The 12,087-nt window shown below is 47.1% G+C and overlaps 1 long non-coding RNA gene across 1 annotated transcript in view; it reads right to left on the reverse strand.

Moving 5' to 3' along the window:
• Nucleotides 1-1,188: 1,188 nt before the first annotated feature.
• The window catches only part of LOC137562498 (uncharacterized), a 41,092-nt gene continuing 30,193 nt past the window's right edge, over nt 1,189-12,087 (reverse strand). The window contains exons 3-4 of the long non-coding RNA XR_011030124.1: nt 3,350-3,480; nt 1,189-1,269 (exon numbers count right to left, since the gene is read on the reverse strand). This is a non-coding gene — a long non-coding RNA (uncharacterized lncRNA). The remainder of the gene's footprint in view (nt 1,270-3,349; nt 3,481-12,087) is intronic.

The following is a 12,087-nucleotide window of genomic DNA, read 5'->3' on the forward strand; positions in this document are numbered from 1 at the left end:
TTGGACTAGCCCATCTATTCATGGGGGATTCTCAGCATAGCCTTTATTCTTTACAAAGACACTCCCTGAAAAGGATTTATACAAAATATGCTGTCCATTCTCCCTGCTCACCACACACTTTTTTGGCAGTTGGAGGGAGCAACTGACATTCACTAACTTTTTTCAAAAGTAAAGAAAACCCTGAGACTCCCCCATGAGGAGATAAGCTGGTCCAAAACCTGTCAGTTCTGTCAGATCTCTATTACCTACTGTAAGTGGCAGCGACATAGGAGAAAAGTCATGTATTGCTCATTTTACTCTGGGAGAAATACTTCTTATTCGTATAGGTTTACATGTACTTTACATTTTATGATTTTAGTGATCGTGGTCCTGTAAATCAAACACTATTTTCTAACCCCGTCCCCTATCCATTGAAAAGATCGTATTTAACCAATCCTGCTTAATATCACATCTCCACCAATGTATAATCATACTGTATCTATGAAATAATCCAGTACATAGCCCCGGCAGTTTACCAAAGCTGAAAAGCATCAGCCAGGGACGCTTGCAGCATCCCCCAATCCCCAAGTGACAGAGATTTGTATAAAAAAAAACAACAACTTTGCACTACTGCAAGGAGGTGACATGGCACCAGGTGGAGGAGGGTGGGGCCAGTGGGCTGTAGCTCCGCCCCCTCACACAGCAGACTATTTTAACTATTACACAACACTGAGGAGATCAAGGTGTCAGGGCGTGTACACACATCCAATTTTGATTGGCCAATTTTACCATTGCCATGAAAGCTTACCTACACAATCTGTTCATAGTATTTAAAAATCTGTTGGTCCTCATACTACATGGGGAGTGATAAAATTAATTCAAAATTGGATGTGTGCATGCACCCTTAGACTTTGTCCGACACTGATCCACCACAGGGTAACGCCATGCTGGTCTAGATCCGGCAACGGCGCCCCCTAGTGATTATCCCAAACACGTCCGTCTAATATTTACATTATGTGAAGCATCAGAGGTGAATGGGGCCGGCGGCGATCCCGTCTCTAAAGAGACCGACGCTGTGCAGGATTCTATCCACCAACAGCGCCCCCTAGTGGCAACCATTTCTCCTCTACAGGAAAAGGTTAATGTCGGACACTCTCGTCCCACACTGACGCAGAGCGCGGATGGAGGGAAGACGCCGCAGCGTGCGACTCACCGTAGTGTGTGACCAGTAGGAGTAATCGAAGGTGAAGTTCTTTGGAGCATCTTTGGGCTGTTTTGGGTTTGAAATACCTGGAGGAGAAGGAAGAGGGGTGTTAGTAATAGATGACATTATAGATTACACATTCATAGCGAGAGATGGACAATGGAACTCCAGCAACCCCCGTACATTCCTGCATGAGAAGGCAACCAACACTAACTAGCAAAGGCTGGGTTCACACACAAAATGATGTCTAGACCTGTCCTGCCAGTTGGCATCAGTTTTGTATGAGTTTCTATGGATTTGTTCACACATACTGTACATCTGTACATTTACAGTTCATTCAGATAAAACACTGTTGCAAAACTGGCAGGACAGTACTGAACCGGAAATGTGCAGATTTATGTGTAAATTAGTCCTTACAGTGGACCTGTTGTGAAGGACAAGTGTAATGATAGCGATATGGAAGCTGCCATATTTATTTCCTGTTAAACAATACCAGTTGCCTGGCAGCCCTGCTGGTCTGTTTGGTGTCTGAATAACACCAGGAACAAGCATGCAGCTAATCTTCTCAGATCTGACTATAATGTCAGACACCTGAACTGCGGCATGCTTGTTTAGGGGCTATGGCTAAAAGTATTATAGGCAGAGGATCGGCTGGGCTGCCAGGCAACTGGTATTGCTTAAAAGGAAATAAACATGGCAGCATCCATAGCCCTCTTGCCTCAGTTGTCCTTTAAATTAAGTTTTATATTTTAGGCTGCTGGACAGACCACAGCATTTCACTGGAAATTATTCACTAACATTTCAGAGGTCATTCAAAGGGTGGCTGGGATAAAGGGGCAGAAAAGGGCATTTTAAATGACAACAAAAGAGGTACTATTTTCTAATATTGAATCTCTCTCAATAAAGATATATAAATAATCAGAGATAAAGAGTGAGAAACGGATGGAAATCTGGAGGAATAAATACTTTGTGTGATAAGCGAAGGTTTGCGCTTGATCACGTGCACTTGTCACGTGAAAACTGCATGTGATCACGCTCAGACTTTCGCTTATCATGTGAAATAACGCTGTGGGCGCGCAAACCTTTGTATGCGGCAAATCGCGAGAGAACAGCTGTGATAGCAGTTAGCACGCTTTAGTGAATCAACCCCTATGTGTAATCAACAGTAGGGGGCGACAAACTAACGTAATGGACATAGGCCTCAATTCACTAAGCTTATCTCCTGTCTTTAATAATGTTTCTAGAGTTGTTACCATGGTGATAAGGCATGTAGTACTCAGGAAACATTTTACCTCAGGCAAACCTAAAGTTAACTCTTCTGTCTTTAAATTAACTCTTCAATCCTTAAAATAACTCCAGAGTTAAAGACAGGCTGTTTATTAACTGCATGTGAAAATAACTACAGAGGAGGTAAATTGACTACAGAGGAGGTAAAATAACTACAGAGGAGGTAAATTAACTACAGAGGAGGTAACTTCAGAAATGAAGAGATAAGATAACTCTCTCATGTGGAGGTAAGTTTTCTCTTGCCTTATTATCTCCAGCATGATTTTAGTGAATTGAGGCCATTGTTTCCATGTACACAATGGTAAAGTGATCTTATAAATCGATCGTGGAAGGAATGCATGAACTGCCACTTTATTATGAACAATTATATACGAACAACAAACAAAACAACAATCTTTCAATTGATTTCCGCCCTTAAAAGTACACCTGCTGCACAGAGGCTGCCATACACTGTCCATATAACGTAGTTTGAGAAAATGTGGAGGTCACCAGGGCTGCAGGACTGATTAAGACAAATCCGTGCCCCAAAAAACATATTCAGGGGTGTGGCCTGATCTGCGTAGCCGTTTCAGGGGAGCGAGTTACTGGAGGTGACAGCCAGTGGCTGGATAGTGTACTGACACAGGAGACCAGAAGCAAATCTCGGCTGTTCCTGTTCAGTGAGCTGCACCTAGTCAGTGAGGGGACCATGGGCAAGTCTCCCTAACACGGCTACTGCCTATAGAGCAGCCCTAGTGGCTGCTGCTCTGGTGCTTTGAGTCCCCCAGGAGAAAAGCGCTATATAAATGTTATTTGTCTTGTATAGTATTGGCAGTCAGTAATAGCAGCCTCCACACTTCTATGACCATCAGTAGACATTCAGCACAGAGGGGGTCTTACATGTGGATGTGCCCTGCATCTGGATGACACATTTTGCATTGTGCGATATCTCCCGATTGTTGTACGGTCGCACACGGACAGCCACCTTCACCGAGGCCCCCGCCATCTTCTGTACAACCAAACCCTCAGATCTGTGAGAGAGAGAGAAATGATCAGCAACAGCAGAAAAATAAACACTGATTGTTGTGTTACAGCGGCACCTACCAAGGGGAGAAATACATTAAAGTGGACCCAAATTAAAAATACACGATTTCAGAAATAAAATCTATTTTCTAAATTATAATAATAGCAGCCTTATTTCAGCTGCATGATGACAAATATAAAATATTTTACATTTATTGGAGGAAGCCCTCCCTTCATTTCATATTGCCGGGACAGAATCCGGCAAACTGGTGGAGGAGATAAAAATAATAAAAAAAAAGGCTGCTACTGATGATGTCACAGGGGAGGTGATCTCAGCTTGTGTGAGATTTCACATAGACGACGCCCCTGTGAGGGAGGGTAGCTGATGACAAACAAACCCATGATCTAAAACCTCCTACTAAGCTCAGAAGTAATGTCTGCAACCTGTATAACCCTAGTTATGAAAAGAGAAGGGTGAAAAGCATGCACTGAAATGCTCATAGGCTTGAAGGAGTGTATGTGTCAGAGTGGTGCAACTAAATATTTTGAAGTAAAAAAATGTTTGGTTTGGGTCCGCTTTAAAGACTTGCCGACCGCCCAGCGGCGGCTCGTTCTGCACTATCTGGCCGGGGATCGCGCGCTGGATGCATCCGCCGGCAATAGGCTCCGCCCACCCGCAACGTCAACCCACCGGCCAATTAGCACCACCGGCGGGTTGTTAACACCCGATCTTCCGCATAGAAAGCGAATAACACGCTTTGTAATGTATACAAAGCGTATTATACAGGCTGCCTCCAGCCCCAGTGATCGAGGGACCCCCAGGGCAGGAGGCAGCCCCCTGGTAAAACCACACACACCTGCCCCCCCCCCCTGCCCTCTGATCGCCCACAGCACCCCTCAGACCCCCCCCCCCCCCCGCCCACCCCCCAGACCCCTGTTTGCACCCAATCACCCATCAATCACTCCCTGTCACTATCTGTCAACGCTATTTTTTAGGTTAGGTCCTAAACTGCCCCCTGGGGGCTCCTGATCACCCCCCCCCACACCCTCAGATCCTCCCCAGACCCCCCTGTGTACTGTATACATCTATTCTCCCCTGTAGTCACCCACTGATCACCTGTCAATCACCCATCAATCACCCCGTCACCACCTGTCACTGCCACCCATCAGCTCAGACCCTAACCTGCCCCTTTGCGGGCACCTGATCACCCGCCCACACCCTCAGATCACCTCCCAAGTGCATTGTTTACATCTGTTCTCCCCTCTAATCACCCATCAATCACCCCCTGTCACTGTTACCCATCAGATCAGACCCTAACCCGCCCATACCCTCAAATAGCTCCCCAGACCCCCTATGATCAACTCGCCAGTGCATTGCTTGCATAAATTCTCCCCTGTAATCACCTACTGATCACCTATCAATCACCCTGTCACCCCCTGTCACTGCTACCCATCAGATCAGACCCTAAACTGCCCCCTGCGGGCACCCAATCACCCGCCCACACCCTCAGACCCCCCCCGATCACTTCCCCAGTGCATTGCTTGTATCTATTCCCCCCTCTAATCACACCTTGAGACACCCATCAATCACCTCCTGTCACCCCCTAGCACACCTACCCATCAGATCAGGCCCTAATTTGCCCCGTGTGGGCTCCTGATCACTCGGCCAAACCCTCAGACCCCCTTCCGATCACCTCCCCAGTGCATTGCTTGCATCTATCCCCCCCCCCCCCCTCTAATCACACCTTGAGACACCCATCAATCACCTCCTGTCACCTCCCCATAGCACTCCTATCCATCAGATCAGGCCCTAATCTGCCCCCTGCGTGCTTCCGATCACCCGGCCAAACCCTCACCCGCCCCACCGCAGTGACAGAATTTTATTTTTCTGATCACTGCTGGTCTCTACGACCTAATTGTGGCTGAGACCAACCGTTATGCCAGACAATACGCAACCGCCAATCCAAGAAGCTACCATGCCCAGCCTTTTCGGTGGAAACCACTCCAAGTTTCCGAACGTAACCTTTTTTGGGGGGGCCTTCTCAACATGGGTCTAGTCAAAAAGAATGTATTGCGGTCTTATTGGTCTACGCACCCAATACATCACATGCCCATGTTCTCTGCTGTCATGCCTAGGTCACGATTTGAGAACATCCTGTGCTTCCTGCACTTCAGTGCCAATACAACCTGTCATCTAAGAGGCCACCCTGCTTATGACCGGTTCCACAAAATTTGCCCCCTCATAGACCACCTGTCATCAAAATTTGCAGATGCTTATACCCCTGAACAGGCATTTTGAGGCATTTGGTTTCCAGACTACTCCTCACGGTTTTGGGCCCCTAAAATGCCAGGTCAGTATAGGAACCCCACCAAGCAGGGCTGTGGAGTCGGTACAAAAATCTTCCGACTCCAACTTAGACTCCTCAGTTTCTGAAACCACGACTCCGACTCCAACTCCGGATACCCAAAATTGCTCAGACTCCGACTCCTCGACTCCGACTCCTTAGTCTAATACTTAACAAGGCTGTGGATTTTGTACAAAAATCATGCGACTCCGACTCCGGGTGCCCAAAATTGCCCCAACTCAGACTCGTCGACTCCGACTCCAACTCCACAGCCCTGCCACCAAGTGACCCCCATTTTAGAAAGAAGACACCCCAAGGTATTCTGTTAGGTGTATGGTGAGTTCATAGAAGATTTTATTTTTTGTCACAAGTTAGTGGAAAATGACACTTGGTGAAAAAATAAATAAATAAAAATAAATTTACGCTAACTTGTGACAAAAAAATTCTATGAACTCGCCATACTAACGGAATACCTTGGGGTGTCTTCTTTCTAAAATGGGGTCACTTGTGGGGTTCCTATACTGCCCTGGCATTTTAGGGGCCCTAAAGCGTGAGGAGTAGTCTAGAAACCAAATGCCTCAAAATGACCTGTGAATAGGACGTTGGGCCCCTTAGCACACCTAGGCTGCAAAAAAAAGTGTCACACATGTGGTATCGCCGTACTCAGGAGAAGTAGTATAATGTGTTTTGGGGTGTATTTTTACACATACCTATGCTGGGTGGGAGAAATAGCTCTGTAAATGACAATTTTTTTTTTTATTATTATTATTATTTTTTTTTACACACAATTGTCCATTTACAGAGAGATTTCTCCCACCCAGCATGGGTATGTGTAAAAATACACCCCAAAACACATTATACTACTTCTCCTGAGTACGTCGATACCACATGTGACACTTTTTTGCAGTCTAGGTGCGCTAAGGGGCCCAACGTCCTAATCACAGGTCATTTTGAGGCATTTGCTTTCCAGACAACTCCTCACGGTTTAGGGCCCCTAAAATGCCAGGACAGTATAGGAACCCCACAAGTGACCCCATTTTAGAAAGAAGACACCCCAAGGTATTCTGTTAGGTGTATGACGAGTTCATAGAAGATTTTATTTTTTGTCACAAGTTAGCGGAAAATGACACTTTGTGAAAAAAAAAATCAATTTCCGCTAACGTGACAAGAAATAAAATCTTCTATGAACTCACCATACTACTAACGGAATACCTTGGGGTGTCTTCTTTCTAAAATGGGGTCACTTGTGGGGTTCCTATACTGCCCTGGCATTTTAGGGGCCCTAAACCGTGAGTAGTCTAGAAACCAAATGCCTCAAAATGACCTGTGAAATCCTAAAGGTACTCATTGGACTTTGGGCCCCTTAGCGCACCTAGGCTGCAAAAAAGTGTCACACGTGGTATCGCGCATTACTCCCATGTTCCCCCTGTATAGCACAGCTGTGACGGTGGAGGAGTCATGGGGGGTACAGAGGGCCAGGACACCCCGGGGTGAGGGGTGCACATTACTCCCATGTTCCCCCTGTATAGCACAGCTGTGACGGTGGAGCAGTCATGGGGTGTGACAGTGGCTGTGCTGCTCAGGAAGTGCTATTGTCTGACAGGGTGGGGTGAGAACTCTATTTTATAAACCTTGACACTCCCGGCAGGATTGCTGAGATAAGCAGGTTACACAATGTCAGATTATCCGACTAGACCAGCATGGAGGGCGGCAAACAGTACAGAACTCCAATGTTTTCCCATCTCAACAAGGGCAACAGCTCTGGGGCGCCCTCTGCAGGCCTGCAAGGAGAATTACTGTTTAAGATTTTAATGCGGACCTAAACCCCCAACTTCCTCTCTGCTCAAACAGATACACAACAGCATAATAACCTTTAAAGAAAAACATTTCTTTGTTACAGCTGATGCAAAATCCAGCAATAAATCTGCAGTGTGTCTACTTCCTTCTTTCATGAAAGCAGACATGGGGTTATCATCCTTTGTTTGCAAATTAGCTACTCTGCTGGGGCAGTCAGCTGACACAGCTGAGAGATCAAATTACACTGGTGATTAGTCACAGATGAGGGGGAATTAGACAGGCTAAACTCTCTAAATACATACAGGGTGCATTTCTCTGTTTTCAAGTGCACTTTAACCACTTAACGACCAGCTAACGCCGACAGGCGATCGCAGCTCGCACGCATAATGTAAACACGCGGGGAAAAAATCCCCACTGTTTACATCAATACGGCGTAAAGGAGATTGGCGATCCCCGGCCTCTGATTGGCCGGGGATCGCCGTCATTTGATAGGCTGAAGCCTATCCTATCTGGCGCAGGACGGATATCCGTTCTGCGCGCCTCAGAGGGAGAGGAAGGGACGCCGGAAACCGCTGCGAAGGGGGGCTTTGTGGAGCCCCCCCGCTCGGCCACATGGAGCGGCGGTGATCAGACACCCCCAGCAGGTCATCCCCCTGGTGGGGAAAAAAAGGGGGAGGAAGTCTGATCGCCCTGCCATTAACACGATCTGTGCTGCGGGCTGGAGAGTCCATGCAGCACAGATCTTTAAGAAACAGCCCGGTCTTATACTTGGCACCTCCCACTCTCAGTACACAGGACAATAATACAGGTTACACACTGTTCGGTCTTACTCCCATATTTAGCATCCAATCATACAGAGTATGAACTGCCTCAAAGGCTGGTACACACCATGACATTTACCATCAAAAGGACACACACACACACACACACACACACACACACCACCCCATACACACACCACCCCATACACACACCACCCCATACACACACACACACACACACACACACACAATTTCCTTTGACCAATCTGCTTCTGATCGAGAAAAAGATCAGACTGGGCAAAAAAAAAAAATGTACAGCCTACTGACTGCCAGCGACCAACTGCAGCTCATAATCTCTCTCGTTTTGGAAGCAGACTGAACATGCTGGATAATATTGATCGAAATACTGGCTGTGTTTATGTCCTTTCATTTGCCATGTAATCCGAAAATTATCGAAAATCTTAATTTGTATAAAAAAAAAAAAACAAAAAAAAAAAACAACACACCCCAACCGCATACACGTGTGGGCAGCACAGTGGTGTAGTAGTTAGCGCTCTCGCCTTGCAGCACTGAGTCACCGGTTCCAATCCCAGCCAGGTCAACATCTGCAAGGAGTTTGTACGTTCTCCGTGTCTGCGTGGGTTTCCTCCAGGCACTCTGGTTTCACCCCACATCCCAAAAAAACATACAGATAAGTTAATTGGCATCCCCCTAAATTGGCCCTAGACTATAATACACGCCAATGGTCTCTCCAGAATTTTTTTCCAGCCGGGTAGCATGATAAAGTAGCCGGGTGGGGCGAGATTGGAGAATGCAGGGCCGGTGCTTCTCTGTACAACTCTGCTTACAGCAAAGGAGGTGGTGAGCCGATGACAGCCGGGTGCTCACCAAAACTAACCGAGTGGAGTACCCAGCTAAAAGAGCCTGGGGAGGACACTGCACGCATTACACTATACACACATAGCCATATCACTATGGTAGGGACTAGATTGTGTCCCCCTCTGAGTAGAGAGTCAGTGACAAGACAAAATATACTCTGTACAGAGCTGCGTAATATATTTGCGCTTTATAAATACTTAAATAAAATGTGCTAGCTTTCTTCTACATCCGATCGAAGCCAGATCTGAATATCGATCAATCATTCACTCAAATAGGATCTGAAAGGAATATTGTATAGTGTGTGCCCACCTTAAGAATTCTCCTTTTGAATGAATACTTTAAAAATAAACTAATAAAAAGAATACACAGCAGAGTGTAACGCAGATCTGAAAACTCAGCTACATTTACAAACAAGGTGCATGAAAACCGGCTGTTGTGATTGCCACCCAAGGCTCCGCCTAGCTCTGCCCGACCGGTCTCGCCGTTTATCTTCCACGAGACTCGTCTGACTAGGCTTGTTGCTCTAATTAAGTCGGGCACAGAGAAATGGAAGACGACTGTGAAGGCGTAAAACACACAGCCAAATTAATAGCAAATACTGCGTTGGCTGAACAATGCTGCCGAAACCAATCGGGCCGCAGCAACTTGTTTCGTACAAAACATATCCTCAGAAAGTTGCTAGGATTTATGTTTCTTGCAAAGAGAGCAGCAGAAGAGTTTGGACACAGACGGCCATGTGACATGTTTTACACTGAAGCCCTGTATACACGTCCGATTTCCATCCCTCCTATCGATTATTAACACAGCTGTTTTCGGTGTGAGTGTTGCACAGACATGTTGTGCAGCTATAGCAGAGCTGTGTGTGCTGAGCTATGGAGAGGGAAGGGGGGGGGGGGGGATATGGGGCGGTGAACAATGCAGCATGCAGAAGACTGTAATTAATGGCTGGTCGTTCAACGACTTGCAAACCTCATGGGACAGCTATACACTCTCGAGTCGGCCCCAAAAGATCGTTCCCTCTGAGGTTTATCCAGCCTGTGTAGGAGGCCTTACTCTTATTAAGCAACATGGAAAAAAGCATAATTATGGTAAACGTTTACTTGTGTCTGTGTCCTCAACTGGAGGGATTTTGTCATTTCTGATTGTGCTTTATGCTGGGGATACACGATACGTTTCTGTACCGTGTCTCGGGCAGCTGATCCAGCCAGCTGATAAGATCACGCTGCACGATCCCAGTCGGCGGACAATGGCAGGGAATTGAGCAGCTGATAAGGAGCGCCGGTGGGGATGAGCGGTAATCGATCCGGCGGCTAATCGGCCGCCGGATCGACCCATGTATTTCCCACCATAAGTCACTAAAGTTTAGTGGACCTAAACTCTTGCACAGGACAGAAGAAAAATAGAGAAATGCACCCTGTATGTATTTAGAGAGTTTAGCCACAAGTGTAATTTGATCTCCCAGCTGCCTGCCATGGCAGAGCAGCTAATTTGTAAACACAGGATGTTAACCCTATGGCTAGGTGCCCACTCAGCAGAAACGCAAGTGTTGTGGAAAACGCTGCCTTTTTGCCACTAATAGAAATCTATGGGCAGCATGAAAGAAGGCATATAAAAATTTGTATGCGTGCGTTTTTAAAAACGCTGGTTTTGTTGCGTACTATTTAAAAATGCACATAATGAAAGTCAATGGGAATGCAATGTATTGCATTTTGTATTGAGTTTTTCATGCGTTTTTATACGCTTTTTTTTTATTGTTTTGTAATTTATTTCCGCTTCCTGTTGTCTTCCTAGTGATTTGCATAAAGCGCAATGTAAACCCCATATGCGTTTTGTATATGCGAACCGCAAACCTGTAAAACCGCATGCAAAACGCATATGCGGGGAAAAAAAAACAAAAAACAAAAAAACACAAAAACAAACAGCTCATGACAGAAAACATAACGTTTCATACTCTTATGTTGCACCCAACCTAATTTTGCTTCCAGGAAAGCAGGAAGTAGACAATGCAGATGTATCAGCTGTAACAAAAATGTTTTTCTTTAAAGGTTGTTAAGCTGTTGCTTATCTTTTAGAGCAGAGAGGAAGTTCTGAGTTCAGGTCCACTTTAAAAAGGAGACAGAATCTGGCCACAGACAAGAAACACAGACCTCCTAGTCAGGGCTGGCTGGGACTCCCTGTACAGATGCGTGGTGAGGAGTTCTGAGGATCGGGGTTAGGTGTTATGAAGAGGGCCGGGAGTGAAGTGTGATGGAGAGGGCAGGGGGGCCAGGAGTGAAGTGTGATGGAGAGGGCAGGGGGGGGGCCAGGAGTGAAGTGTGATGGAGAGGGCAGGGGGGGCCGGGAGTGAAGTGTGATGGAGAGGGCAGGGGGGTCGGGAGTGAAGTGTTATGGAGAGGGCAGGGGGGGTCGGGAGTGAAGTGTGATGGAGAGGGCAGGGGGGGTCGGGAGTGAAGTGTGATGAAGAGGGCAGGGGGGCCGGAAGTGAAGTGTGATGGAGAGGGCAGGGGGGCCGGAAGTGAAGTGTGATGGAGAGGGCAGGGGGCTGGGAGTGAAGTGTGATGGAGAGGGCAGGGGGGCCGGAATTGAAGTGTGATGGAGAGGGCAGGGGGGGCGGGAGTGAAGTGTGATGGAGAGGGCAGGGGGGGCGGGAGTGAAGTGTTATGGAGAGGGCAGGGGGTGGGGCCGGGAGTGAAGTGTGATGGAGAGGGCAGGGGGGCCGGGAGTGAAGTGTGATGGAGAGGGCAGGGGGGGCGGGAGTGAAGTGTGATGGAGAGGGCAGGGGGGCCGGGAGTGAAGTGTTATGGAGAGGGCAGGGGGGGGGGGGGTCGGGAGT

The sequence above is a fragment of the Hyperolius riggenbachi genome, chromosome 3 (assembly GCF_040937935.1).
Source record: "Hyperolius riggenbachi isolate aHypRig1 chromosome 3, aHypRig1.pri, whole genome shotgun sequence".
Taxonomy (NCBI): domain Eukaryota; kingdom Metazoa; phylum Chordata; class Amphibia; order Anura; family Hyperoliidae; genus Hyperolius; species Hyperolius riggenbachi.